We start from the raw sequence: 26,629 nt of genomic DNA on the forward strand, positions 1-26,629 counted from the left end.
AGGTCAAATTTAATGTGCGTTAGCAGAGCTGTATGGGGAGAGGCCAGGACTGGAAGAGCAGAGGGTGATGCAGGTCATGCATAAGGTGCATTGGCAGAGCTATGTGTGGAAACCTCACATAGAACCTGTGTGTACTTCGCTCATCTCTAGCCAGGACTGTCAGCCCCTCACTTTCACATGCACTCTAAATATCCTTTTTGTTGACGCATAGCTGCTGCCTGTGACAAGATGTTAAGTGTGTTTCATGGGCAGTGGAAAGCTCTCTTCCCGTGCCGGGCCTGCCGTTTGTTGTTTTTCAAAGGCAGGCTTTGGAAAAAGAGACTTTACTTTCTGGATTCCCTCTCAGGCCCTCAGGAGAGGAACATTGCTGAAATTCAGACTTTCCATGAGCAGCATTTGGGTGTGTGCAGCTGTCTGCTCATGAGGCTAGCAATGGAATATCCAGCTAAATATGCCACCAGGAAACAAGGTGAGTGGAGAAGCCCATGCAATCACCACAGGAGGGCATTCCCACTGCATGTTAGGGTTCAGGTTACTGAGTTGGGGGGTTTCAGGACCCCCCCACAGTTGTTCCACCACTTCATTCTCCTCCCACTAATGCCCCATGCTAATCCTCCCTTGGATTAAAGACAGCACCTTTCAGGCCACTCCAAGTACCAAGCTGTGTGGTGAGGTGCTCCCTCCCTTCTCGCTCTCTGCCCAGCCCTCCTGAGTTTCTCTTGTTCTCTGGGGCCAGATCCCTCATGCATTGGCATGTTGTTGTTCTACTAGAGTAGCAGCATGATCCTGTAGCACAGCAGTTCTCAACCAGGGGGTCTGCCAAAATAAACCAGACTTCAGCCCCAGGTGACAGGGTGGGGCTTGGGGTCGGGCTTGGGCTTCAGCCCTGGGCAGTGGGGCTTGTGAAGGGAGTGCCACCTCCACTCCCTGACTCACCTCAGCCAGCCACCCAGCCTGTGGGTCAGCACCAGCAGCAATATTCACACATGAGTAAGTAAAACAAAAATAATATGCATTTTTTAAATTTTTTACCTATATTTGCCTTTTATATTATATATATGTGTGTGTGTGTGTGTTTAATGGTATAACTATTGCTTTAATACCACCTTTTAATCTACTGGAGATGCCGAAAAAGAGTAGTTGTGCCATGGAGTTTTTAATAGCGGTGGGGGCGGGGGGGGGGCTCAGAAGGAAGATTGAGAAGCCCAGCTGTAGCAGATGCTGAGAGGGAAATAATTACCAGAATGAGCAGCGGAGAAGGAGCAATGAATGCTTGGCTCACTTCGCTTGTTCGTATGGGGACCTGGGGGAGCTAACCCAGGACAGTGAGGGGCACCTTCCACTCGGATATGTTCATACTTAGCACTTTACCTTTTCAACTCACTCATCCCTTTGCTGAGGTGGGTGAGTTTCCCCCTCTTCATGTGACAGTGGGGGAAACTGAACCAAGGCCCAGATAAAGCTGTGGTGTCAGAAACCTCAGCTTCCACTGCCCAGGGGTGATTGTGGCCTGCAGGAAGTTTAAGTGATTCTCTGGAGCCCAAACAGGGAGTCAGCACCGGAGTTGGGGGTTAATGCTCAGGATTTCCTTACTCCCAGTGCTTTGAGCATGAGGTCAGGCTGCCTCTCTCCTGGGAAAGTCAATGAGCTGTTTCCCAGGATCCCTGATCCAACATGGAGTTGTAAACATCAGAGCAAGATGTTTCTCGGCCTCTGCCCAGCCACTCTGAGGAGAGATTATTACCCACCAGACAGTTGGTGTGAAGTGACCTTGAGGCACTTAGTTGTTGCCTGGCTCCCGAACAATGGGAAGGAGCTGGGCAAAAGGAAACTCTCTAAGTACCAGACGGTAATCGCCTGGCCAGAGGGAGGAGGCAGGAAACCCCTACATGCCCAGAGGTCAGAAGTAGAATCATGACAGATCTTCACCAATAACACAACTTGGGAGTGGGAAGGAATCCCTCACCTTCATTTTATCCCTCTGGGGATTAGCTCTGGCAAAATGATCAGTCAGAGCATTTAGCTGGTGAAATCTCTGGCTGAATCCTGCCACGGTCTCATTGTGGAAGAGATGCTGTGCTGAAATGGTTTGGGAGCATTCAGGATGGAACCCCTGGCCATTCGCCTGCAGTGATTCCCAATGTTTTATCACTCATGTTGGAATCCAGCTGTCAGAACCACAGATTCTGCTGCCAGCAGAAGAGTTCCCAGGACTTGCACTTGAATTCCTGAAGCTATTTGTTTCAGAGTGGTAGCCGTGTTAGTCTGTATCAGCAAAAAGAACGAGGAGTCCTTGTGTTACCTTAGAGACTAAAAGAAAAGCAGTACTTGTGGCACCTTAGAGACTAACAAATTTATTAGAGCATAAGCTTTCGTGAGCTACAGCTCAGCTTATGCTCTAATAAATTTGTTAGTCTCTAACGTGCCACAAGTACTGCTTTTCTTTTTGCGAATACAGACTAACACGGCTGCTACTCTGAAACCTTAGAGACTAACAAATTTATTTGGGCATAAGCTTTTGTGGGCTAAAACCCACTTCATCAGATACATGGAGTGAAAAATATAATAAGCAGAATATATATTATAGCACATGAAAAGATGGGAGTTGCCTTACCAAGTGGGGGGTCAGTGCTAACGAGCCAATTCAGTTAAGGTGGAAGTGGCCTGTTCTCAACAGTTGACAAGAAGGGGTGAATACCAAGGAAGGAAAAATTACTTTTGTAGTGCTAATGAGGCCAATGCAATCTAGGTGGCCCATTTCCAACAGTTGACAAGGTGTGAGTATCAGCAGAGGGAAAATTACTTTTCTTAGTGACCCATCCACTCCCAGTCTTTATTTAGGCCTAATTTGATGGTGTCCAGTTTGCAAATTAATTCCAGTTCTGCAGTTTCTTGTTGGAGTCTGTTTTTGAAGTTTTTTTGTTTGAAGAACTGCCACTTTCAAGTCTGTCATTGAGTGTCCAGGGAGATTGAAGCATTCTCCTACTGGTTTTTGAATGTGACAATTCTTGATGTCTGATTTGTGTCCATTTATTCTCTTGTGAAGAGGCTGTCCGGTTTGGCCAATGTACATGGCAGAGGGGCATTGCTGGCACATGATGGCATATATCACATTGGTAGATGTGCAGGTGAATGATCCCCAATGGTGTGGCTGATGTGGTTAGGTCCTATGATGCTGTCCCTTGAATAGATATGTGGACAGAGTTGGCAATGGGGTTTATTGCAGTGATTGGTTCCTGGGTTAGTGTTTTTGTTGTGTGTTGTGTAGTTGCTGGTGGTGCTATTTGATCAATTGCAAGGGCTGGCCAGAGTGTAGTCCTGAAAATCCACCCGGCAGCTGATCAAAGGGGCATCTCAGTCTGATGAAATGGTAACACTGGGTGATTTCATCAACCCACATATAAACCAGCCAAATATGACAGTCAGGCGAGGGTTAGAGAAGCAATGTCTTGACACGTTAAGTGACTGCTTCTTGGGGATAAACTGGCAAAACAGATGAATTTATGACACAGTTGGGAGATCTGGTAATAGAGAAATAGCCTTGAAAAGACCCTATTTATTTTTAAATGAATGTTGATGGATAATTATGAATTTTTATGTTTTTTCCCTGGTTTGTATCTACTTTATTTCCTGCATTTCCAGGATAATAAACAACAAGCTCCCCTGTTAATTTTGATTCGGAATGCAATGACTGCAGCAGTTGATCTTTATAACAAATTCAGTATAAAGTGACAATGTTTTACCATGTTAATTTCTTGTGTGTTGATAGACAGAAATGATGGCAAAAAAGAGAGCCCCAGCTGGCTGAATGCAGCATCTCCCCTGCATGTAGTTTCCCTTGGCTGTAAATTCCGATGATTAATAAACGGGTTTGGTTTGGGTTGGGTTTTGGGTGGAGGAAAAAATAGTCCTTCAAAGCCAATGGATAATGGTGCCCAAGTAAGCACCAAAAGCTGGTTAGCCCTGGCTACACGTATCCATGGGGCAAACCATGAAAATTGCCAAAAATGCTGACTCCCTGCAGGAGCACGGGGTTATTCTATAGACAAGGCCGACCCACTGTAGATATATATCACAGCCGGAAGGAAGTTCTCACCAGCAAAGTGTTGCAGGGCTCACCCTCATCCTCAAACACCCTCAGGTTCTCCCATGCCCATGCTCGGTTATGAACTAGCAATGGATGAATCTCAAAAAGGTTCCTAGTTTTCTCTCCTTTGTGCTAGGGTGCTGGTGGCTCAGGTACTCAGGAATGTTACTTGGTGCTTAAAGTAAGTTTGTTTCTTCATGTACCGAACACACAGTCCCTTGGGCACTTTCTGAGGGTGGAGAATCATTAGAGATGGTTGAACCTGTCCCTTCGTGTTAAGTTAAGAAAGAAGGGAGCGTGGTATGGCAGTTAGAGCATGGAACCAGGTCATATAGGTTCTCGTCCTGTCTCTGACTATCTGTGTGACCAGAGTGAGTCTCTTCAGAGCTCTGTGCCTCCCTTCACCCATGCGGGAAAAGGCTGCTGTGAAGCTTAATTAACTGCTTGTGACGTACACTGATGGAAGCTATAGAAGTGTAAAATGTTATTAAGAAACCCTCACAAATCTCCATTCAGAACTCGAACTAGGCCTCTTTTGAAGTTTGGCAACTGTCTGTTAATGTTTTCTTTTAATTCTTTTCCAGTTTGAAGTGGAAGGGCTGAAGCATTGTAAAGACACTCAGTTCTTGTGATAGTTCTAGCCTGACAAAGAGCAAGAAGCATGCATCATAAATCTCCTGAGAAGACTGCCAGGGAGAGATTTCCACTCCACTTTTGGAGAAGCAAGACATTTGGCTCAAGTTCAGGTAAGCATTATTATTATTTAATATTTATACTGCAGTAGTGCCCAGAGGACCAGATCAGCTTTGGGAAGCTCATTGTGCTGGGTGCTCTAGAGACACAATCAAATATAGTCCCTGCCCCAAATAGTTTACACTACAGTCTAAGACAACAAGGACATAAGAAGTATGAGGGGAGAGGGATACAATAGAATGTGTGCAATGCTCATAGGCATATATATGCATTTTTCTGATATTGTAAATAGATGAAGAAAGTCTCAGGTATCCCCATCTGCCTCTCTGCTTAGCCGGCTAGCCATTATGAATTGGCCAAGAATAGTCTTTGTGGCGGGATTTTAAGGAGAGGGCAATGGCCATAGACACTACAATTTTAAAGTATAGAGAAGGTAGATCATGAGCTTGTGGTCTCCATGTCTCCTAAAACGAGAACAAGGGGCTATTCAGTGAAATGGAAAACTGGCACATTCAAAACTGATCAAAGGAAATAGGTTTTCACACAGCACATAATGCAACTGTGGAACACATTGCCACTGCATGTCTTTGAGGCTAAGAATTTACCAACATTATCAAGGAATTGGAAAACTATGTGAATAACAAGAATATTAGGAATTAATAGTCAACACTAAAAAAAATATTTGGAAGGGATATAAAACCTAAAGTTTCAGGGTTTAAGCCAATCTCGAGCCATTAGAGATAAGGATGTGAATCTTCCCCCTAGGGAAGGTATCTCATACCTGCTTCCTCTGGTGTTTCTTGCATCTTCCTTGGAAGCATTTGGTTCTGGCCACTGTTGCAGAGAGGATTCTGGACTATATGCACCATGGGTCTGGTCTGGTTTGGCAGTCCCATTACAAAGTGTCCCTCCATATCTTGTGAGAGTGGCCTATCACCAATTACCGAGTGCACCAACTCTGGTCACCCAAGGGTTGCTGGATGCTAACTAAAACATCTTACTGAGAGGAGAGGTTGGATTCTGTGTTGTGTGAGGCTTTGCCTGTGTGCAGCTCTGAGGCCAGGAAAACATTGTTCATAAGGGGGCCTGCCTGGGCAATTCCAGGTGCTCAGCACTTCATAGGACTGGACCATTCTGCTCTGCTAGGGTATTTGGTCCAGATATTTAGAGGACTGATGAATGATTTAGGGCAGCAGTAGTTTTGCACTCCACACAGCTTCCTCATGAGAAAGGGAGGGGCCTGGCACATAGTGGAAAGTAACACCGGAGATTGGAGCCATTAAACTGAGCAGAACACCAGGTCTCTAACTGCCCATTCCACCCTCTCGCTGTCCCTCCCCTAACCTCCCTCGGAGCTTTTTCTGATCTGTGGAAAAAAACAGCTCCCCAGGTAGAGAAGGAAGTTGGCAGTGACAATGCACTGAGGATGTCATAGTGAAATCAGCAAGGCTATTTATAGGCAGTTAATTGATTAGAGCGGCCACAGCGAAAGGAAATGACTTTCAGGATGGACAGAAAACTGAGAGGCCAGCCAGCTTTGGAGAGACCTTTAGGACACAACAAAACACCCTGAACAATCAAAACCCATCTCATTGCTTTGAAGAGCAGAGAGCTATGGAAAGAGAAATGGTGTGAGCAAAGGGCTGCCAATGAATATTAACGATGGTAGGGAGCACGTTGGGGCCTGACTTCAGAACACAAGAGGATGTTCGAAAGTATGTACGTGTGGGTGAGTAGGGCCTGCAGCAGGGGGCACTAGTGAGGTATTTATGATAGCAACATCTTCGAGGGGACATTAAACCTCCTGTTTCCGGGTTTAAGCCAATCCCTAGCTATAGGGACTGGGATGAGAGCTAACATGGGGGGCAAATTAACCCACATCTAGCCACAGTAGGGTTCTTACACATTCCTTTGAAGCACTTGGTACTGGCCACTGTAGGAGTCAGGACATTGGACTAGAAGGGCAATTGGATCTGATTCAGTGGGGCAAGTCCTGTGTTCCTATCTACAGGTTAAGGGCATCACTGGCCTCTTGAGTGATCAAATGCCCAAGTTGTGTGCTCAACGACAGTAAAAGGACGTACACATTAGGCAGGCTGATGCTTGCCCGCCCCTGTGATGATCAAGCCCTTTGCTGTGCCTTATCAAGGGGAACGACTCAGATACTGACAAGGGAGAGGACACTTGCTTTGCTTAAGACTCACAAGATATTTTTTTTTTACTTTTTGTGTGACTTTACCACTGGGGGAAGGTACTAGCTGACAGTGCTACCCACAGAACAGAAACAGCATGAGCCATGCAAACTTTCCTGCCTTGAAAGATGAGAGGGGAGTTCAGGCTCTGGTGTCCCTTCCTTTAGCAGCTCTGCATTTACCCTCTATGACATTGTTGACCCCACCCAGACCAGTAAAGGGTCCTGTCACCGCCTGCCCTGTAACTCTGGGGGATCTTTTTGCTGTGCAGCTATGGTTCAATTCCCTGACACCAGTAGCATACCCATGAGCACAAGGGCTCCCCCTGGCTTCCAACAGCCTAGTTACTCTTTGCAGAAGCCCCTCCAGTCTCGAGCCTCCCCAACTCCATCCTTTCTGAGTTCCAAAGTGCCAGCCACTTGACCATGCCTGTCTGGTTTGCCACACCTGAAGGCCTGGAACCAGCGCCCCAGATAACAGCTGACTTTGGTGCGCACACTCCACACAGTTTGCACATCAGAGGCCTGCTGGGGAGAAAAACAAACAAAAAGTTTATTAACTAGAAAAAAACACAGATTCAAAGATGAAATAGTGAGAGCAAACATATGCCAGCTACACAGAAACGCCAGGTTTCACACGTCCATATTAGATAAAATCCCTTTTCTAATACAAATTACCTATTGCCTTCAAACAGTTTCCCAGAATACACCCTAGAATAGGGGGAACCAGCTTTCACATACAGCCTCTTGTCTTGAGTCCATCCCTCAAGTTCTGAATAAAAATGTCTTAGTCCCAAGCCTGTTTCTAAAAGGCTTTTTCCTTTTTTTTTTTTTCTGCCCTCCACTTTGTCCGCAGTTACTCATGGTTTATTCAGAATGGGAAAATTCCCTCTTGACTTGATAGCTGGGATGTTGTAGTGTCTTCCCGTGAACTCTAATGATCTAGCATTGTCTTTTCCTGGGTTGGACAATGGATGGTTCATCACCACAGTCTGTATACATATCGCATCATGACCATCAAGTTCAGAACATTACAAGCTTTCATATAAAAGCCCTTACTCAATACAAACTGTATTATTGTACTACAAAAATGTAATCAGTTGGTTCAACTGCTGTTTGGGGGGTTTTAAACCTTCTGTTCTCCCCTTCGGGTGTCAGAACCCAGATTATCACATCCTCCTCTTAAAATGGGCACGGCTTCTGTCTTCAAGGAGCTCAGAGAGAGAAGATGAAAACCAGAGGACCAGTATATAGACACTGAACTTTCCTTTGACAGGGGCTAGATTAAATATTATGGAAAAGGGAAACTTGACTGGAAGGAGGCTCCATGCTTCTCTTGTGCACGTTGTATCTGAATAGCTCGCAAACTCTCCTGCCGTGATTGGGACCAGAACAGATCTCCTGTTGACCAGGGAAGCTGAATGTTTGGCTGGAAGTTTTGGAGGCAGTGATCTCCTCTGGGAGTACAAGACTGAGAGCAAGGACCCCTGGGTTCTTTTCCTGGCTCTGTTAATGACTTGCTGTGTGATCTTCAGCACACATATCTTTCTGTCTCTGTGCTCCAGTTTGTCCTTCTGTGAAAAGAGGGTAACGGTACTTACCCACTGTATAGAAGGGGCTGTGAGAATTGATTGATTAAAGCTTGCAAGATGCTTTGAGATTCTGGGATGGAAGGTGCTAAAATAGCCATATAAATGCTAAATTGTATTAAATAGAAATAACTAGCAGTTTGGAAACATCTGGGCAGAGAAGAACCATGAATCAGTCATCTGAACCACAAAACCTCATGTCCCATCAGGGATATTACTCCTCAACTATTGCAGTTAACTAGATCCATATCCATCCTAGATTTAAATTCACTGATGTTATTGACCTCCATAAGCCAATGGATCCTTTGAGTCATTGTGGCCTTTCTGTTTGATCATCAAGACTTAACATGATGGGTTCTGTTCTCATCTGAAGAGTAAAAATTATCAATGAACATTTCTCAAGGAAAGGGAAGGACCTCAAAGACAGGGGTAAACAAATCCCAGAGCAGTGTTGGCTGCAAGAGAGATAGGTCCTGCTTATGCCCTTGCCTGACCAGGCAAGAAGGTTTGAGTTGGTGCGGGCAGCAGTAATCCACTGTCTCAGAGTTTGGTCGTTTGGAAACGGTGCTCTTTTCAACGGTTCTGTTATCAGATGGAGCATTTCCTTCATCAGTGTTAATATCCATGTAGTGAAACAATGAAAGGGCTTCCTATCAGTTCCAAATAGGACATGAAAAGCTCTCAGCGTTAAGAGTAGAGGATGCTGGAATAGGGCAATGGGAAACGCCTGAGTCACTGAAATGCCTCTTTGATTCCAGTAGCCTGATACATTCAAAAGAAAAAAAAAAAAAGAGAGTGAAAGAGTGCAGCTAGTTAATGATCTGAGGGACACAGGAGAGGAAAGGCCGATGCCTGCAAAACAGACTCTGCAAAGAGAAAAAGGCAGAAAGGGATCTGCAGGCTGGAGCCTTGAAAAGCAAAGAGAACAAATGGGAATCAACAAAAACAAATTGCAACATGTTGTATCTTGTTTTTATAGGGTTAAGTGGTGCTACCTGGGAGGGAAACATTCCAGGGACAGGCCACATTCCACCAACACTGGACCAAATTCAACCCTGTTGGAAAAAGATTCAACCTCCATTGAAGTCAATTGGAACTGAGCCTGCCTACATCAGGGCTGAATTTAACCAATTGACTTCTGTGGAGTTGCAATGGGGCAGCAGAAAATGAAGTTTAGTTAGCAACTGGGATGTCAATTGTTTGCTGACAGAAATCTGTTACCCAGATTAACTAATTCATCTGCACAGTTCCCCTGTGAGGCAGTTACAATAGTCCAATGTTAAGGCAGCTATTAGTGACAGGCTGGCCAGCAGTGGAGTGTGGTACAGTGCCTTACAGTCCAGCACAAAGCAATACAATAGAGTACAATGTGCTGCTATACAATAAAGTGCAATACAATCCTGCAATGCGATGTAATTCAATGCAGTACAATGCAATATCAGATAATACTGCGCAATGCTGGGAATTGAGTACAATACAATCCAGTACCATGATTTGATACTGTAAAATGCAGTAGTTCCATACTATGTTACACAATTAGCCAAATCCTGCTTCCATTTAAGTCTGGGAGCTTTGCCATTGATTTCCATATTAGCAGAATTGGGCTTAATATTGCATCAGGATTATTTATAGAGGGGCTAACACTGCTGGTCACTTTACAGAGCATAGAAAAGGCATGAGCCCTGCCTGAAAGCTCCTGCTTTACCATAAAGAAGTCCCAGTGCCTTTTACGGAGACCTACATTGTTGACAACTACATAGTGAGCAGGGATGTCAATAAGTGAAGTGTCCCCAGGATCCCTACTTTAATCATTGTCTGTGGCACAAAGACTGCCATATGGTTGGGACAGTCCTATATGGAACCATCAAGGTGAATGGGCCACAGTCATTCCTGGGTAGTTCCCCCAAGTCAGTTGAGTTACCCGGAGGATGAATCTGACCCAATTGCTTCAGGTCTCCAAATATGGGCCTGTTACTTCTCAACATTTTCCTTTGCTTACATTTTGTTGCACCACATGCACCACATCCAGCTTGGTGGAGGCATTGGCCATAGATGCTGCCACATCAGAGCAGAACACTGGTCCCTCTATTTTGGTACCGCTCATCCAGCCCAGCCCCTGCAGGTTCAGAAGAGAAACTTCCCATAATGCACTTTTGGCGTTCCAGGCATAAGCGGTGCATGGTGGTCTCTCTAGGTCAGTCTAGTGGCACTTTGGCAGGGGGACAGTCTGTGTGGGGAAGCTTGCCTGGCTGTTGGGCCTGCTTCTAGATAAATAGGGGCCTTCAGAGCTGTCAGTCCAGCCCCTTCTATGAGTGTTGTTTGTTTTAAAATAAAACTTTATTATAATAATGATTTAAAAGCCCAGAGAGCTCAGCAAATCTCCCTCTCTGAGTGGCACAGATACAACTATGCTAGGGAAAAAAATGTTCTTTATAAAGCATCCAAGGTCACAAGACCACAGAGTGGAGGGCTGACCCCTTTTATTGTCTATTGTCTTGGCTGGTGGCAGGAAGCACTTTCTGGGCACTGAATCCAATAGCTCTGGAGTATTACTTAATGCCAGGAGAGAGCGAATCACCACCGTTAGCCGGCACCTGCTGTCCTCGCACACAATGAACTGGAGTCTCAAAGCCGTGAGAATTCCCCTTCTTGGATCAGGGTTGAGGGACTAGAGGTGTCTCAGCTGCTGGCTGCCCCTACAGTGCTCTGAAGAGACTCCTGCCACAGGATTTATAGGTCTCCGTCTTGACTCCTGGAACTTGTGTACTAGCTGCAGTTCCCGAGGCTGATGTACAAATCCTCCAGCCATTGTCCATGTTCCCGGACACAGGCTGGGAAGGGATTTTTTTATCCTAGTTGTAAATTGGCTGGAAGAAAAATACAACAAAACTCTTCACAAATATATTGTACGTAGCCCATTTTATCTCCTATATACACATGCATCATTGTGCCCCTTCCCTCCCTCGACTGAAATCAGACACCAGTACCCCCCCCCAGTCGGAATAGTAATGGGCTCGTTCACTTTTCCTCCTGGTGAATCCACTTGGTGATTAGGGGGTTCTCATTTCACTTAGGAGAGACTAAAAAAGGCATGTCAAGGAGAACCCAGAATTCTCCATTTGCACTGATGAGAGCATGACACCCGCGTTGCAAAGCTGTAAATGACCTCATAAGGAGTAAGGTAATGGAGAATCCGAGCTTCAGTGAGAAGTGATTTTCCCTGGGTCCCATAGCAAGTGAATGTCAGAGCTAGGATTGAACCCAATGAGTACCCTGAACTTAGACCTGTGCTCAGACCACCATAGCATGCCTGCTCCTGAGGGAGTGTGACACTGGCTTTCTCTTTGTGCTGCATGGGAGCATACCTCTTAACTTTTAGACAGCAGAGGGGTCAGTGGCTAAGGCACTGGTTCAGGATATGTAGGTTCCATTCCCGGCTCTGCTACTGAAGTGCAAGTCATCAGTACAGCCAGTTGCTTTTTTGTTTCCCTTCCCATGCTGTGTCTGTCTTTGAAACTCTTTATGGCAGGGACTGTCTCCTACTATGTGTCTGTACAGCGCTAGCACTGGTGTTTCTATGATATATGTAATGAGCAATGATAATATCAACCGGAACAACTTCATAGGAGAGAATCACCTACAGATGAGACGGTTGTGATGGGCACTTTAATTGTACAGGGAGGAGACCGTTCCATCATGTGTTAACACTGTATTTGTGCTCCCTTTCCTCTACTTTCTCTCTTCTTTCTTTCCTACTTTCTCTTCTTCTTGCTCTTCCTCTTCCTCTTTTCCCTTCGTTGTATAATTTAGCCTGGCTTATATTTTTGCTGGTTACACTGACTCTTGGGCACTGTTTGGACTATCAAGCTGGTTTGTGGTTTTATTTTGTGGCATCCCATGTGCATTTTCCAAGAACAAAACAAAACAAAACCAACAACCCCACACACTAGTAAAGATAATTGCTATTATCCTTGAATTCATTTTTAAAAAATGACATTAATCAATCTGCTCTTGAGGTTACTAAACAATCCTTGTTAAATCAGCCTTTGGAAGGACTGGGAGCATGTTAAAGTATGATTTCTCTTCATCTGGCTTTCTTGCAACTATAGACATTAGGCCTCGTCAGGTTCCTATCTAGACTGTCCCTTGAGCCAACATAGGAACATTCCTTCTGGTATATTCTCCAGTGGGATTTCCTGTCCTCCATCCCACACCTGTTTCTGTAATTGCCAGGAATGGCTAAATACTTTGGGACTCATGGCCAACAAGCTTTACTTGAACCTTTCCAGCAGAGATGATCCCAGCTTAGCTCTTGACCTAGCTGAGAACTTTCTTTAGGCTCCCCAAGTGGATCTGCTCTCAGAAGGCTCCTGTGAGACCCCTCGTTTGAGTCTGAGCCATGGTAATATTCACACACAGTCTATCTGTGCCATGTGCTGTGGTGGCATGCAGCCCAAAATGTCTGATTCGCTCCCATTCTAGTGAAGTCCTCTCTATTGCCTGGCCACTGGTGTCTGTCTGGCCTAACCATGTGGCATTTATAAGGTGCCTATCACTGCAGTATGTAAGTGTCATGTCAATCAAATCTCAAAGGAGGTGCCTGTCTAAGGAAGCTTCGCTATCCCCTGAGCCCTCTCCCTCCTACACTGCTTGGGTGCTGCTGGCAAGCCCAGACCAGTGTGAGACAGAAAATGCTGACAGAGGAGGCATTGGGAGAGTTTGTCAGGTAAGATCAACACCTTCAAATAATTCCCTGGGAGCAGAGGTGAAGACAAATGCCAAGGAGCACCGAGAACAAGGCTGTTCTCAAAATGCCCCTGGGCACTTCGCTGGCATCTTCAGTGCTCTTATGGTCCATGGGCCAGCTGCTGAGGGATGCAGGCCGATCGAAGCAGATGGCTAGAGGAATAGCCAGGGTTCTGACAGGGAAGAGGGTCCACTGAAAGCATCCCAGCCTTTTCCCTGAGCACCCTAATGCGGGCAGGGATCAGGCAGAGCAGTGGGTAGACCAGTCTGGTATCAGTCCCCTGCCTGGCAGAATGATTCCTGTGCTCTCAGGAGGAGGCACAGATATAGGGGCATCTTAGGGCATATGAGCCTGTTTCTCCGCTCTAACAGGTTTCAGAGTAGCAGCTGTGTTAGTCTGTATTCGCAAAAAGAAAAGGAGGACTTGTGGCACCTTAGAGACTAACAAATTTATTTGAGCATAAGCTTTCGTGAGCTCATTTCCACCGAATGCATCCGACGAAGTGAGCTGTAGCTCACGAAAGCTTATGCTCAAATAAATTTGTTAGTCTCTAAGGTGCCACAAGTCCTCCTTTTCTTTTTTTCTCCACTCTGTTACATTGGCTTTACCCTGCCTCAGTTCCATGGACCTGAGCGCATGCTGCCTGGGTTGTGGAGTGGAGAGCCAGGGCCTGAGGCCGTTCTCACCAGGTGTGCAAGGGAGACCCTCACCTCCCACACATTCTCACTGGCCTTCACGTGATGCAGTTGCTGCTGGAGGGAGGGGAGTGTGACAGCAGGGGAGGAAAAAGGGAAAACATCAGGGGAGGGAAAAGGGAAAACAGCAGCACTGGGACTGTTTTTGATTTTGTTTGACAGCCCTGGAGACTGGCATCCTGGCTGTTCCTGAGGGACGGTTACCACGTGGCCCTCATTCTGCAGACTTCCCAGCTGACCCAGTGCTGGCTTGGGGGCACCCCCTGCAGGGCTAAGGGAGAATTGAACTTTGCTGGCCCAACCAGTCCTAAGTTTCACAGCTGAGGCCGCCAATGAGGCGGCGGGGGGAGGTGGGAGGGAGGATTAGTGCCAATTGCAAGGGGAGCTGCTGTGATGAGATTCACCTGCCAGGGTCACTGAACAGCCAGCAGAAGGGCGGTGATGAGTCACTACCATCCAGGCCAGATTTGAATTGCTGCTCTAGGAGTCAGAGTAGCAGCCGTGTTAGTCTGTATTCGCAAAAAGAAAAGCAGTACTTGTGGCACCTTAGAGACTAACAAATTTATTAGAGCATAAGCTTTCGTGAGCTACAGCTCACTTCATGCATCCGATGAAGTGAGCTGTAGCTCACGAAAGCTTATGCTCTAATAAATTTGTTAGTCTCTAAGGTGCCACAAGTACTGCTTTTCTTTTTGCTCTAGGAGTGAAGGGCATGGTCGCCCGTCCTCCTGGTTCTTTGTGCTGAAAATCCCACAGCCCTTCTCATTTGTGCTCCTGGCCCCTCATGCTGCTGCAGGGCCTGGGAGAATGGGAGAGTAACCTTCAGCCAAGCCCGGCTGTTCTCCTGCAGCTGCCTCCTGGCGTTAATATCCCACAAGCAGGTTTGTGCAAAGCAAGAGTTTTCTCTGAGGCTGGAGAGTTGGTGCGAAGTTAAAGCAGAGCGCGCCAGGCTCCTGCTGGTGCTATCAGCAGGATCCCCCTGGCTGCGGCCAGCTTGGCTGTGTTATCGGCCGAGCCCTAGATCCAGGTATGTCTCTAATTCCCATGAGTGACAGGGATGCCCTTTGTGGAAGGCGAGATTAGAGCAGGCGTGCGGCTGCACAGCCTCAGCCCAGGTGACAGGAGAAGCGAGCCCTGCACTCTGTTGAAAAACAAGACGGAGCAGAGAGAGAAAAAAAGTGACAGCACTGGAGGAAGTCCAGAGGGGGGAGGAAAGAGCTTCTACACAAAGGGCCAGCCTGTCTTCACACCTGCTCGGACATACGGGGAGCATGGAGGCCCGGGGGAGGAGGACAAGGGGGGGCCACTGACAGATAGAAGCAGGGGGAAATAATTCTCACTGAAAGAAGCATGTCAGGGGAAGATAGCTCAGTGAGACACTTCAAATAAAGGGAAGCAGCCGTGGTGACAGGATACATTCTTTGCCTCAAACACACTGTAGGCCATGAGTGCCAGAGGCATCGGGCAGGAAGAAAGGCTACTTGAGTCGCATCAAAGACAACCACCACCGAAGCACAACTGAAGCCTGCAATTGTAGCCAGCCTGAAAGCAGGTTTTGCATAGGCTGCTTTGTTCTCTGATCGTCCCCGTCGCTTTGGTATCTCCCCACCATCGGCAAGGCACGGCACAGCTTCTCATCTCTGAGGGAACCAAGCTGCAGGTGACATGGGTTGCGGGGGGGGTTCTCTGCTCAGCCCCTCCTCAGCCCGTGACACACAGGCCTAGCCATCTGTTCGGCATTTGTCCACACACATGTATTGGCCAAGCCATTGCTCTTAACCTGCAGCATCACCACCATTCCCTAAGGGTGAGCTGCCATTTCACACACAACAGGCCCAGCTCACCTCTGATGTAGCTGGGAGTCACTCAGATGAGGTCAGCGGAGATGCCCTCACATACCCCAGAATCTTCACTAGCACAGTCAGCTGTCAGTTTGATACAAAGATCTAGGAGGGGCTTGATGTAAGGCTCAGGAAAGAACAGCCTCTTCCCTCCTACCCAAGAACTAGTAATCTCTGCCATGTGCCAGGGCTCTCAACGATATAGAGGAATCGTGAGTCTGAGGACCACCATGTCTCACTATGATACCCCTGGCTATTTTTGCTACTTATCCAAGACGGTTGTGTTTGAGCAAGGCTCCTATGCTGTCCTAAAACCCTCAGGTGCTCTCTCTCCGTCCCTTCTTCCTGGCCTGCCAATGTTCCTGTTTTAAACCCAGCATCACAGATGGTCCATGTCCATCTGTCCTGCTCTGGTGGGGCTTTGAAGTTAGGGAGTTGGAGTTCTCAGGTGGAATATACATGGGCGCCATTATCTTTTCTCCTCCAGCCAGCTCTACAACCATGCTGAGGGGATTAGTGGTGTGTCTTGGGTATCGGGCAGGATTTGTGCCTGATCTGGGGGTCTTGTGGGGTTTCTCATGCTTGATGTGCAAGAAAAGGAGAAGGGTCTTCGTATTGAATTTTGTAGCTTTCTTTTAGCCCTCAGCTTGACTCCCTCAAAATGTTTTAAAGAGCATCCATACCTGAAGCCAGAAGAACCATGTGTCAAGGGAATGAAGACTGCTCCAGGTTGCATTGGATGTGGGAAACCAGCAGCGTCTACATGGAGAATTAGGAAACATCTGCCCAACATGAGATCCCTAGGGAGCCTTTCCAGCATCTCCTGGGTGATCCCACAGTCTTCCTCCACCTTGTTCATGGTGGATGTTGCTTTTGGGACCTCATTTGCAGGCAACATTGTGCTATGGGCCAGGTTATCCTTCAGGTGAGCATCACTCCTGTTCTCAATGTTCAGCTTGTCTTGCATTGAGTGTTGTGTTATTTCACTGGTAAGGTCATAGGGGAGAGCAGGCAGCATGTGAGCCTCACTGTCTCATTAGCAACAGGCTCCCACTTGAACCTCACATCTGCAGAGCTGGCTGCCCATCTGAATTTTATGGCTTGGCCTCTCATCCAGCGTGACACCATTTCTCCTGAATGCTGACTTTTGGTGGTTAGTTGCAAGGAGAATTTAGTCTGGGAAGCCAACAAGAGCTGCTCAGTCTTCAGTGCTTTTGAAAAATCAGGCCACTTATGTAGGCACCTTAAGATGGACTTGGGAACCTAACTTTAAATGCATATTTTGGAACATCTTGGCCATGCTATCTTTTTTTTTTTTTTTTTCCCCAGAGAACAAGCAGCCTCTCAGCTAGGAGGTGGTGTCACGTGGGATAGAGCCTGCCTTAACATGGGGGAAAGTGATAAACCTTACAGGAAATATATAAAACATACATGGCAAAACCAAGTTTACTATTTAAATTGCCCTCTTAAAATGGGGCAACCCCTGCACAGACACACACAAGTAAAAATGCCCTGCTACCAATATAAATATATCGGTAACCTTTTCTGACCAGGCAAACACCCAGCTTGTTCTTGGTTCTAACACTGGTTACTTTATATGGCTATTGAGTGATTGGTCATTCTGTGTTTGTAGAGCACCTAGCACAATTGGGGTCCATTGACTGGGATCCATGACTGAGGTGCTAGAATAATATAAATAATAATAGTGCACCTTCTGCGTGGGGCTAATGGCCTGCCAGCTATTTGCTGCCTTCCCTCTGTGCAGACAGAGCAAAAGCTGTCTGCGTATGAGCCTGGTGAACAAGGTGAAAGAATAACAGCTGTAATAAAAAGAAAATGAATACCTGTGGCACCTTAGAGATTAACAAATTTATGCATCTGATGAAGTGAGCTGCAGCTCACGAAAGCTTATGCTCAAATAAATTTGTTAGTCTCTAAGATGCCACAAGTACTCCTTTTCTTTTTGCGAATACAGACTAACATGGCTGCTACTCTGAAAGCTGTAATAAATTAACCAATTGTGCCTCCTTGAGGTACAGAGTGGTGCATGTGCTAGTGAGCTGAACAACTCTGTCCTTCAAAGACCCACTTCCGACAGTGCATCATTTATTCATTTGTATATAAACACTTGATTGTTGTTCCCTTTCCCCTAATCTCTGTCTATTTGTCTGTCTTTAGACTGTGAAGTTCTTCAGTGTGTGCAAAGCCTCTACTACATTAATATTGGATGCTGCTATAAATGTTTAATAATAAAATAATAATAATAATAATAAATAATAAATTAATAATTAATAAATAACTACTAATGCTCTAGCATCTCTCCCAAAGAATCCTCGTCCTTGGATCCAATGCTACAGCAACTCTGCTGTGTGTCTGCAGACAGGCATTTGGATGTTGGCTTTAATGTATGCCCCACCAAACAGAAAGACCTGGTGAGATCCTGCTCTTTGCTGCCACATGGGGAGGGTTAAGCATACCTATCGCCAATGCAAGTGTTCAAAAATCACAAGTCAGGTCCCAAAGTAGCATGAGATTGCCTTAAAAATCATGAGATTTTTTTTCAAAATAATATTGACGTCTTTACATTTGTCTTCTGTTTTTTTAACATTTAGGAGGTCACATTTTCAGATTTTTCTCAGCAGCCATGAGGGCTAGAAACTTGTGATTTTTTTTTTTTACATGAAAGCTGAGATTTTCATGTATTCACATGACTCCAGGAGCTGGAACTTTAAGAGACACACCAAATATCATGAGACTAGCAATACAATTGTGAGAGTTGGCAACATGTCTCTCACTGCTCCCCACATGTTCCTGAATCTATAGCAGTGGCTATACCATGACCACTGGTGCTTGGTTACTCAGGCCCAGTGAAAGAGAGACAGCAATCTGCTATATTTTTTTGAGGGGAGGGTATCTCTCTCACCTCATTCAGTCCTAAGGATCCCTCCTTTTCCCTATCTTCCTACCCCGAAAAGTCCCACGTCACAACCACCTGATTGGATGGCAGTCTTTTTTTCAGGCCATTATGTTGCTCCTTAATTGACCAGAGGGTTGTTTGTTGAGCAACAAAGAAGTACTTCCCTGGGGCTGTGCATGCTGTTTCTGCAACATTGCCAGCCTTCATTAGCCTGAGAAGGAAGAAGATGATTAAGCATAGGCCCTATAGGCCTTTGTCTAGGGCCCCAGCTCCTGGAGTCTGGGGATTACAGCAGAATTTCAGGGAGCTGTTTGTTTGTTTTTGTTAAAGTTTGTAGCCCTCATAGTTGCAAAGAAATGTATGGAAATGTGAATGAAGTGTAACCAGTGCTGGGGCATACCTCTGCCTGTGTCTGCAGAGAGCCTTAAACAATAGCTGAGAGGGGTGAACTACCCTGTTCATATCGACAGGGTGTTACTCTGAGACCTACTGCTCTGGGGGCCTTGCAACTCCCAGTATAATGGGGGGACACTGGTTGTGGCAGGAGGAGAGAAGGGCAGTGAGCCTGGCCCATGCACATGGATATACTCCCTCTGCTGGGGTAAGTACTGTTCCCCCTGATGCTACTGGGGGGAGAGACAAGGGCCTCTGTGTGTGGGGGGGGGCAGGCAGTCTCTATTTCGAGAGGGGAATGGAGCCACAGGACAGGCAGGATCACGAAGTGGCAGTGGACCCACAAGGGCTCTGTGTTGTAGTGTGCACATGGCTTCAGATTGCCTTAATCTGACTTTCTTTCCCCACTCCGCTGCCCCCACAGCACTTTCATCCCTGCTAGCCTATCAAGCTCCTTCCCCTGGGAGCTGGCTTTCTCTCTGCATAGCCCTCCCAGGTCCAGAAACCCAGGGGGAGTGCTGGCCACTAGGCCACAGAGGTAGGGTTACCAACTTTCTAGTCTCACAAAACCAAACACCCTTGCCCCGCCCCTTCCCCGAGGCCCTGCCCCTTCCCCAAGGCCCCGCCCCCACTCACTGCATTCCCCCTCCCTCGGTGGCTTGTTCTCCCCTACCCTCACTCACTTTCACTGGGCTGGGGTTGGGGTGCAGAATGGGGTGAGTGCTCTAACTGGGGGTGCAGGCTCCAAAGTGGGGCCAGAAATGAGGGGTTCAGAGTGAGGGAGGCAGCTCCGGGCTGGGGCAGGGAGTTGGGGGGAGTAGGGAGGGCTCCACCTGAGGGTGTGGGCTCTGGAGTGGGGCTGGGGATGAGGAATGTAGGAGGGGCCTGTGGGTTGAGGCAGGGGTTTGGGGTGTGGAAGGGAGTGAGGACTCTGGGCTGGGGGTGCTGGCTCTGGAGTGGGGCCAGAGATGAAGGGTTTGGGGTGCAGGAGGGGGCTCCAGGCTGGGGGTGGGGCTGAGGGATTCAGAGTGAGGGAGGGGGCTGTGGGTTGAGGCAAGGGGTTGGGATGCAGGAGGGGGTGAGGGCTCTGGGGTGGGGCCAGGGATGAGGGGTTCAGGGTGCCGGAGGGGGCTCTGGGCTGGGGAAGGGGGTGGGGTGCAGGGGGGCTGTGGGCTCTGGGGTAGGGCCAGGGATGAGGGGCTTGGGGTGCAGGAGTGGGCTCCGGGTTTAGGGGAGCGCTCAGGGCTGGGGCAGGGGTTGGAGCTCGGGGTTGGGGTGTGGGCTTACCTCAGGCAGCTCCCAGTCAGGGGTGCAGCAGGGTCGGGGTGGGGGCTAAGGCAGGCTGCCTGCCTGTACTGGCAATGCACTGCACATGCCCTGGAAGCAGCCAGCAGGTCCAGGCCCTAGGTGGGGGGAGGGGAGAGAGAAGGAGGCTCCATGTGCCACTCTCGCCTGCAGGCATTGCCCCCCCCCCCCAGCTCCCACTGGCCAGGAACCGGCCAGTGGGAAAGCGGAGCCGGTGCTCAGGGCGGGGGCAGTATGCGGAGCCCAGTGGCCCCTCCACCTAGGAGCCGGACATGCTGGCCATTTCCGGGGCGCAGTGCAGTGCCAGCCAGGACAGGTAGGGACTAGCCTGCCTTAGCTCCACAGCACTGCCAACCAGACCTTTAACGGCCCGATTGGTGGTGCTAACCGGAGCCACCAGGGTCCCTTGTCAACCAGATGTTCCTGTTGAAAACTGGACACCGGGTCACCCTACACAGAAGGTATGTCTATACAGCATTAAAAGCCCGTCGCTGGCCCATGCCAGCTAACTTGGGCTTGCAGGGCTCAGGCTAAGGGGCTGTTTAATTGTGGTGCAGATGCTCGGGTTCAGGCTCAAGCCTGGGCTCCAGGACCCTGCGAGGTGGGATGGGGTGTAATATGGGACTGCGCAGAGGGGACAGGAAAACAAGGGGATTTTATCACCTTTGTACAGCCATCCAGGTGTCTGCAATAGGGTAGATTAAGACCTGGGAGCTCAGTGATGCTCTGTGCTCATAACCAGACCCCCTATGTCCCTGCGCAGGGTGCCAGCGTGTCCTCACTGAGGACCTTTCTGAAACAAAGCTTGTCTCTTTCCTTTCCCCGCTGGGAAGGGCTGGGTCCTGGCTGAGTTTCCTGTTTGTTACAGCCTACAGACTATCCAGCAGGCTTTTTCTTTTGGGGTGGGGGAAGGGGGAGAGCAGCAGTCTACCTGGAGCTGAAGGGTCAGTAACTCCTTCCCCTGGCTCAGGGTAGCATTATTGAAGCCCCCAATCCTCACTCCCTCTCTGCATCTGTCACACCTGCATGTTAAAACCTCTGGGCATTTGCTGCTGTGATGCTCTCTGCACTGGAGGCACCAGGCGGAGTCAAACTCCGGTCTCTCTGATCCACCTGCTTCTCTCCTCTCTGCTCCAGGGCGGCCTGCTCTTGGATCCACTGAGGCTTTGGCTTGGATGAAGCAATAGAGAAGAGAAGGGAAGAAAAATTAATGGGGAATAGGTGTCATCCTGTATGGTGCCCTATAGGGGGGCAGCATCCTCCTGCTGCGATGGCACTGAGGTGCACAAGCAGATGTCACGCCAGGACAACGTTTCCCTTCCACTTACATGCAAGGACATCCCTTCATGCAGAGTTTCACATGGAGTCAAGTGGCTGCCAGCAGTGTGGAAAGTATTTCCACTCTTGGTGCTGAAGAAGAGACACTCTAGTTATATGGGCCCGGACAGCATCGGGAAGAGCTGAAAATCTCACTACAAAGCCCAATCTTGGCAGATTTTCAGCCCAAATAGATCGGGAGAAGAGTCTGAACATTTGGATCCAAGCTGCCAAGCTTCAGATTCCTATGGGTCCGTGTTGCTCTTGGGAGCCACTAGCACCTCTTCAACAATGAGCTGTGACTGCTTCTTATGTGGTGGACTGGCTGTTTTGCCCATTGGATTGGTAATGGAATAAGGTACTTGTCTCTTCCAACCCAGGGATCTGATGCTGCAGGCAAAAGCAGGCCCAGCTGATAGTGACCAAAAGTCATTCCCAACTGATGGCCATTTGGTGGCATCATCATCTGTGGGCATAAAAGCAACAATTCAAACAAACATCCCATCGTTAAATAACAGCCTGGCACAGGTCAGCAAAAGATCTCCCCATGTCCCCCTGTGGGAGAGGAAGCCTGGTCCAGTAGCTAAGGCATGCCCCCAGGACTTGGGAGACTTGGGTTGGATTTCCAGGTCCACTGTGGACTTCCTGGGTGATCTTGGGCATCATTTAGTGGCTCTGTGGTTCAGGTCTCCACCGATACATTGGAATGATGCGTGATGTGAGGATAAATACATTCAAGGTGTGAGGCAGTCAGAGAATATGGTTGTAGGGACTGGATAAGTATAAGGGGGGTAAATGGTCACAGCAGCAGTTTGCCCACCCTCAAACAGAAGTATGTGAGCCTTACACCATGGCCTGAAATTCACGGAACTTGGGTTGTGTCAGACCAGTGGGGGAAGTGAATCCAGAGCCAAGGGCCTCTGTCCACTGAGGATGCCCTGCAGATCCCCAGCCCCAAGGCTACTTGTGCAGGTGCCCTAACTCTCCTCCCCTTGTGAGAGTGCCCATCCCTGTGGCTGCCAAGACTTTCATATCAAGCCCAGCACTGATGACACAAGCTGACAGGCTTCAGCCATTCACCAGCTTTTTGTGGCAAATCAGGTATCACCCCAGCCAGCATTAATGGCCGCTCAGTGGGAGCCTGAGCAGAGGCACCAAAGGCTGCATGAGCCATGGAGACTGAACTCCCCTCTCGCCCCAGGGAAGGGCTGAGACATGCTGCCATGGAGTAAGTCTGCCCCGCCCTGTGCATGCTGTACCTGCTGTGGGTGTGCATGGTGCAGCCCCACAAGGGTCCCAGATGGCACAAGTGCTGCTTTTGTGTTGGGAGTGTCATCCCCTGGCCTCCCAACTCTGAAGAGGTGCTGGAGGAGGGAGGCTCTCTTACAACTCTGAAAGAGGGTAGCAAGGCACCAGGTTCACATGGCGCTTAAGCTGCCGCTGCTCTGCTGCCTCGTGGCTGGGCTCGAGTCCAGCTGGCGTGATTTCTGCCTGCAGGCGGGGCTGTAAATTAGGCTGCTGGGCTGGGTGCTGCCTTCACTCGTGAGGACAATAGAGGAAGCACTGAGGTCTTTCCACTCGAGATATAAATCTCCTATTCGAGAGCGGAAGGGAGACCCAGATTAGAGACTGTATGCAGGCGGACGTTGGATTGCACTGGAGAGAGATGCAGACAGTGAGAGCAAACCAGCGACGGGTGGGGGAGACGGGTTCATTCACCCCTGTGTGGGCAGTACGGCTGGCACAGGGATGGAAGAGAGATGCTTGTGCCTCCCTGATTCCGGGATTGCTGGGTCAGTTGGGCTCTTGGTTCCTCTTGTATCCATGGAATAGCCAGGTGCAGGGTCATGCTTCTCCCATCCCTGGCTTCTGTACAGGGAAGGCAAATGCTGGATACAGCGTATTGCCTGGGTTGGGGTTGCTTCTGGCCCCTCTATATTGGCACAACCTGTGCAAAGGGACTGCACTGCAGGGTGAATTCCTCTGAGAGAGAGAAGACATGCCAAACTCTGTGGCCAGGTGCTTTTCTATGGTGCTTAGTGCTAAAATAATGGCAATCAGACCTCAGGCATTGACCACAGCAGATAGCTGGGAAGAAATCTCTTCACCTGTATGGGACTCAGTGAATCCCCCACCGCAGAAATGCACCCAGAACCTGGCAGCGCTGCCTAGGGAGTGACATGCTCCATCTCCAAACTGCAGAGAAGTACAACGTGCCGGGTTTACAATGGTGCCATGGCTCCATGGAGCTGGGCCCATGCTCAGAAGGGGCCCAGGCCTGCTCTTCTTGCACTGTGCCCTGAGACCCCGCTGGCTCCCCCTGGCCACCACTTGCTCCTCTCGGCCTGCCCGCCAGCCAGCCAAGGGCTCCTCTCCTCCCCTCCCCCTTGCCCCACCCCCCTGCTCCTCTCTCCCCCTGGCTGGACCCCAGTGCACCTCTGGCTCCGGGCAGTCTCTGCTTCCCACCACTTGTGGGGCTTCACCTGTCTCCCTGGAGCTGAGTCACCTGGGACTAGGGTGTAGAAGCCTGGCCAGTCTCAGCCAGTTGAGCGTAGGGAGACAGTGTGGGGGGCTTGGCTGGGCCCTTCTAGTAAAGTGGGTCCTGAGGGAGCCCGCCTGGTGATCGTGCCTCCTGAGGGGCCAGAGCGATTCTCGGCTCCGGGACCAGCCCTGGCTGTTCTGCCAGCTCAGCCCGGCAGACAGTCATCTCCCAGCAGTGCAGCCAGGAGGCAGGGAGTGGGTCTCTGGGAGGCTTGGTGTGTGCTGGGCTGTGAGGGGATGGAGAAGATGTGTGTGTTGGGGCACTAGGGAGTGGGGGTTTTGTGGAGGGTGCTGGGCAGTTGTGGTGGGGCTGTGGGCAGGGGTGGTGGTATGCAGGGCGCTATGCATTTGTGGGAGGTCTGTGGGGAGGGGAATCTGGCATAGGGAGTCGGGGGGGTGTTGGGTGGGGGGGATGCGTGGCGTGGCATGGGCTAGCCCCCGACAGGAAGGGGCATGTTGGCAGCACAGGGCTGGACATGCCACTGTGCATCTGACAACTGCCAGTTTGTAAACAGTGCCCTCGCACTGGGCTGGGCGAAGTGGGGTCACCCCTGCCATACTATGCCCCTGGTCGGCCCCTTGCTCTGGGGACTGACCTCCCCACTCTATTGCCCCCATAGGGGCCCACAAATATGTTTGGTGCCGGGCCCACAAAAGGTTAATCTAGCCCTGGAAGTAAAGCTCTGTAATGTCCTGGGGATGTCCCCTCCATGTTCCGGACCTGAATGCTGGAACTACAACCCAGAAAATTAGCCCAGGTTTTACACCCAGCCCTGGTGGGCTGAGCTGGGATTTTGGAGGTTTATTCAGTGCCCATAGATTCCTGTGCCATCCAGACATAATCAGTGGAGCTCAGCTATAAACCCATCAGAGTCTGGATCTAAGGAGTTCCCAGTAACTGGGTGGCACAGCAGGATCTGGACTCTGACATTCAGGTATCTCTTTCTGCTGGGCTCAGCCTTCCTGTGGGCCTTTCCTCTCACACTCAGTTTGTTGCTGCTGCAGAGGTGGAGGCCAGACACTAGCCCAGGCACTGGTGGACTCATCTAGGGAACAGGGTGGAAAGGGAGTCCGCTGGTGTGCAGTAGCAGGGCCCAGAAGGCTATGCATCACCGTGGACCTGGAGGAGTCCTTTGTATGCACAGGGAGGGTGGTGACAGACTACTCCAGATGCTCGCTGAGGTTGTCAGGACCTGACAATGAGTATGACAGCTCCCTCCCTTCCCCCATGGATGAGCTGAGACAGGGACGATATCAAAGCAGGGGCCACTCCTCCCAAACCAGGGAGATTAGGTGATTAAGGGCTTTTATTGTTTTTTCCAGGTTCCAGGGAAGGATGATACTTGGCAGGATTAGGCTGATGAAGACCCCACACCCCCAATCACAGAGAGATAACAGTACCTCAAAGAGAAGAAGCTGCCCAGACGACAGACAGAACGTGTCCCAGGAGCAGAACCATCTCTCAGCGACCTCTGCTGTCCCCTCCACCTCCTGATATTGCTGTGCACACTGGGACCCCTGGATCCCTCTCAGCAGGTATTATTGCTTGGCAATGCAGCCTGCAGCCCATCAATCACAGCCACGGCCACAAGGGAAGTCCAAGTCTGTGCTTCGTTTTATAAGCTGGTCTGCCCGGGCGACTCCGTGTCAGGGCCTGGGTGCAGCCAGTAGCCGTGTCTGCTGTTAAAGGAAGAGCAATTATGTAAACATGGCCTTTTCTGACTCAACACGTGGCATTGGCCTTGTGCGTTGCACTGAGGAAGGGAGGAAGGATGGGCTTGTGGTTAAGGCGGAGAGCTGGCTCTGCTATAGGTTTCCTGCATGTCCTTGGGCCAGTCACATATTCCATAGGTGCCTCTGATCCCCCTGGTTAAAGTGGATGTAATATTCCCTTCATCCCACCCCTTGTCTATTTGGACTGTAACTAGGAGAACCTCTTACTATGTGTAAAACGAAAAGGAGTACTTGTGGCACCTTAGAGACTAACAAATTTATTTGAGCATAAGCTTTCGTGAGCTACAGCTCACTTCATCGGATGCATTTGGTGGAAAATACAGTGGGGAGATTTATATACACACACCGAGAACGTGAAACAATGGGTTTTATCATACACACTGTAAGGAGAGTGATCACTTAAGATGAGCCATCACCAGCAGCAGGGGGCGGAAAGGAGGAAAACCTTTCATGGTGACAAGCAAGGTAGGCCATTTCCAGCAGTTAACAAGAACATCTGAGGAACAGTGGGGGGTGGGGTGGGGTGGGGGGGAGAAATAACATGGGGAAATAGTTTTACTTTGTGTAATGTAATGTAGG

At 49.1% G+C, this 26,629-nt stretch overlaps 2 long non-coding RNA genes across 3 annotated transcripts; one reads left to right on the forward strand and one right to left on the reverse strand.

The window, feature by feature from the left end:
* The first annotated feature begins 300 nt into the window (after positions 1-300).
* LOC122461107 lies at positions 301-25,768 on the forward strand. Of its 2 annotated transcripts, none has more exons than XR_006282844.1 (3): positions 301-469; positions 4,672-4,833; positions 25,640-25,768. It is a non-coding gene; the product is annotated as an uncharacterized LOC122461107 (long non-coding RNA). The 2 variants fall into 2 exon arrangements; XR_006282845.1 differs by lacking the exon at positions 25,640-25,768 and adding an exon at positions 16,483-17,721.
* LOC119858863 lies at positions 20,803-25,847 on the reverse strand. The gene is made up of 3 exons (XR_005294029.2): positions 25,718-25,847; positions 21,787-22,241; positions 20,803-21,628 (listed from the first exon to the last, which is right to left on the reverse strand). It is a non-coding gene; the product is annotated as an uncharacterized LOC119858863 (long non-coding RNA).
* Positions 25,848-26,629: the final 782 nt, after the last annotated feature.

Source organism: Dermochelys coriacea, chromosome 7, assembly GCF_009764565.3.
Source record: "Dermochelys coriacea isolate rDerCor1 chromosome 7, rDerCor1.pri.v4, whole genome shotgun sequence".
NCBI lineage: Eukaryota > Metazoa > Chordata > Testudines > Dermochelyidae > Dermochelys > Dermochelys coriacea.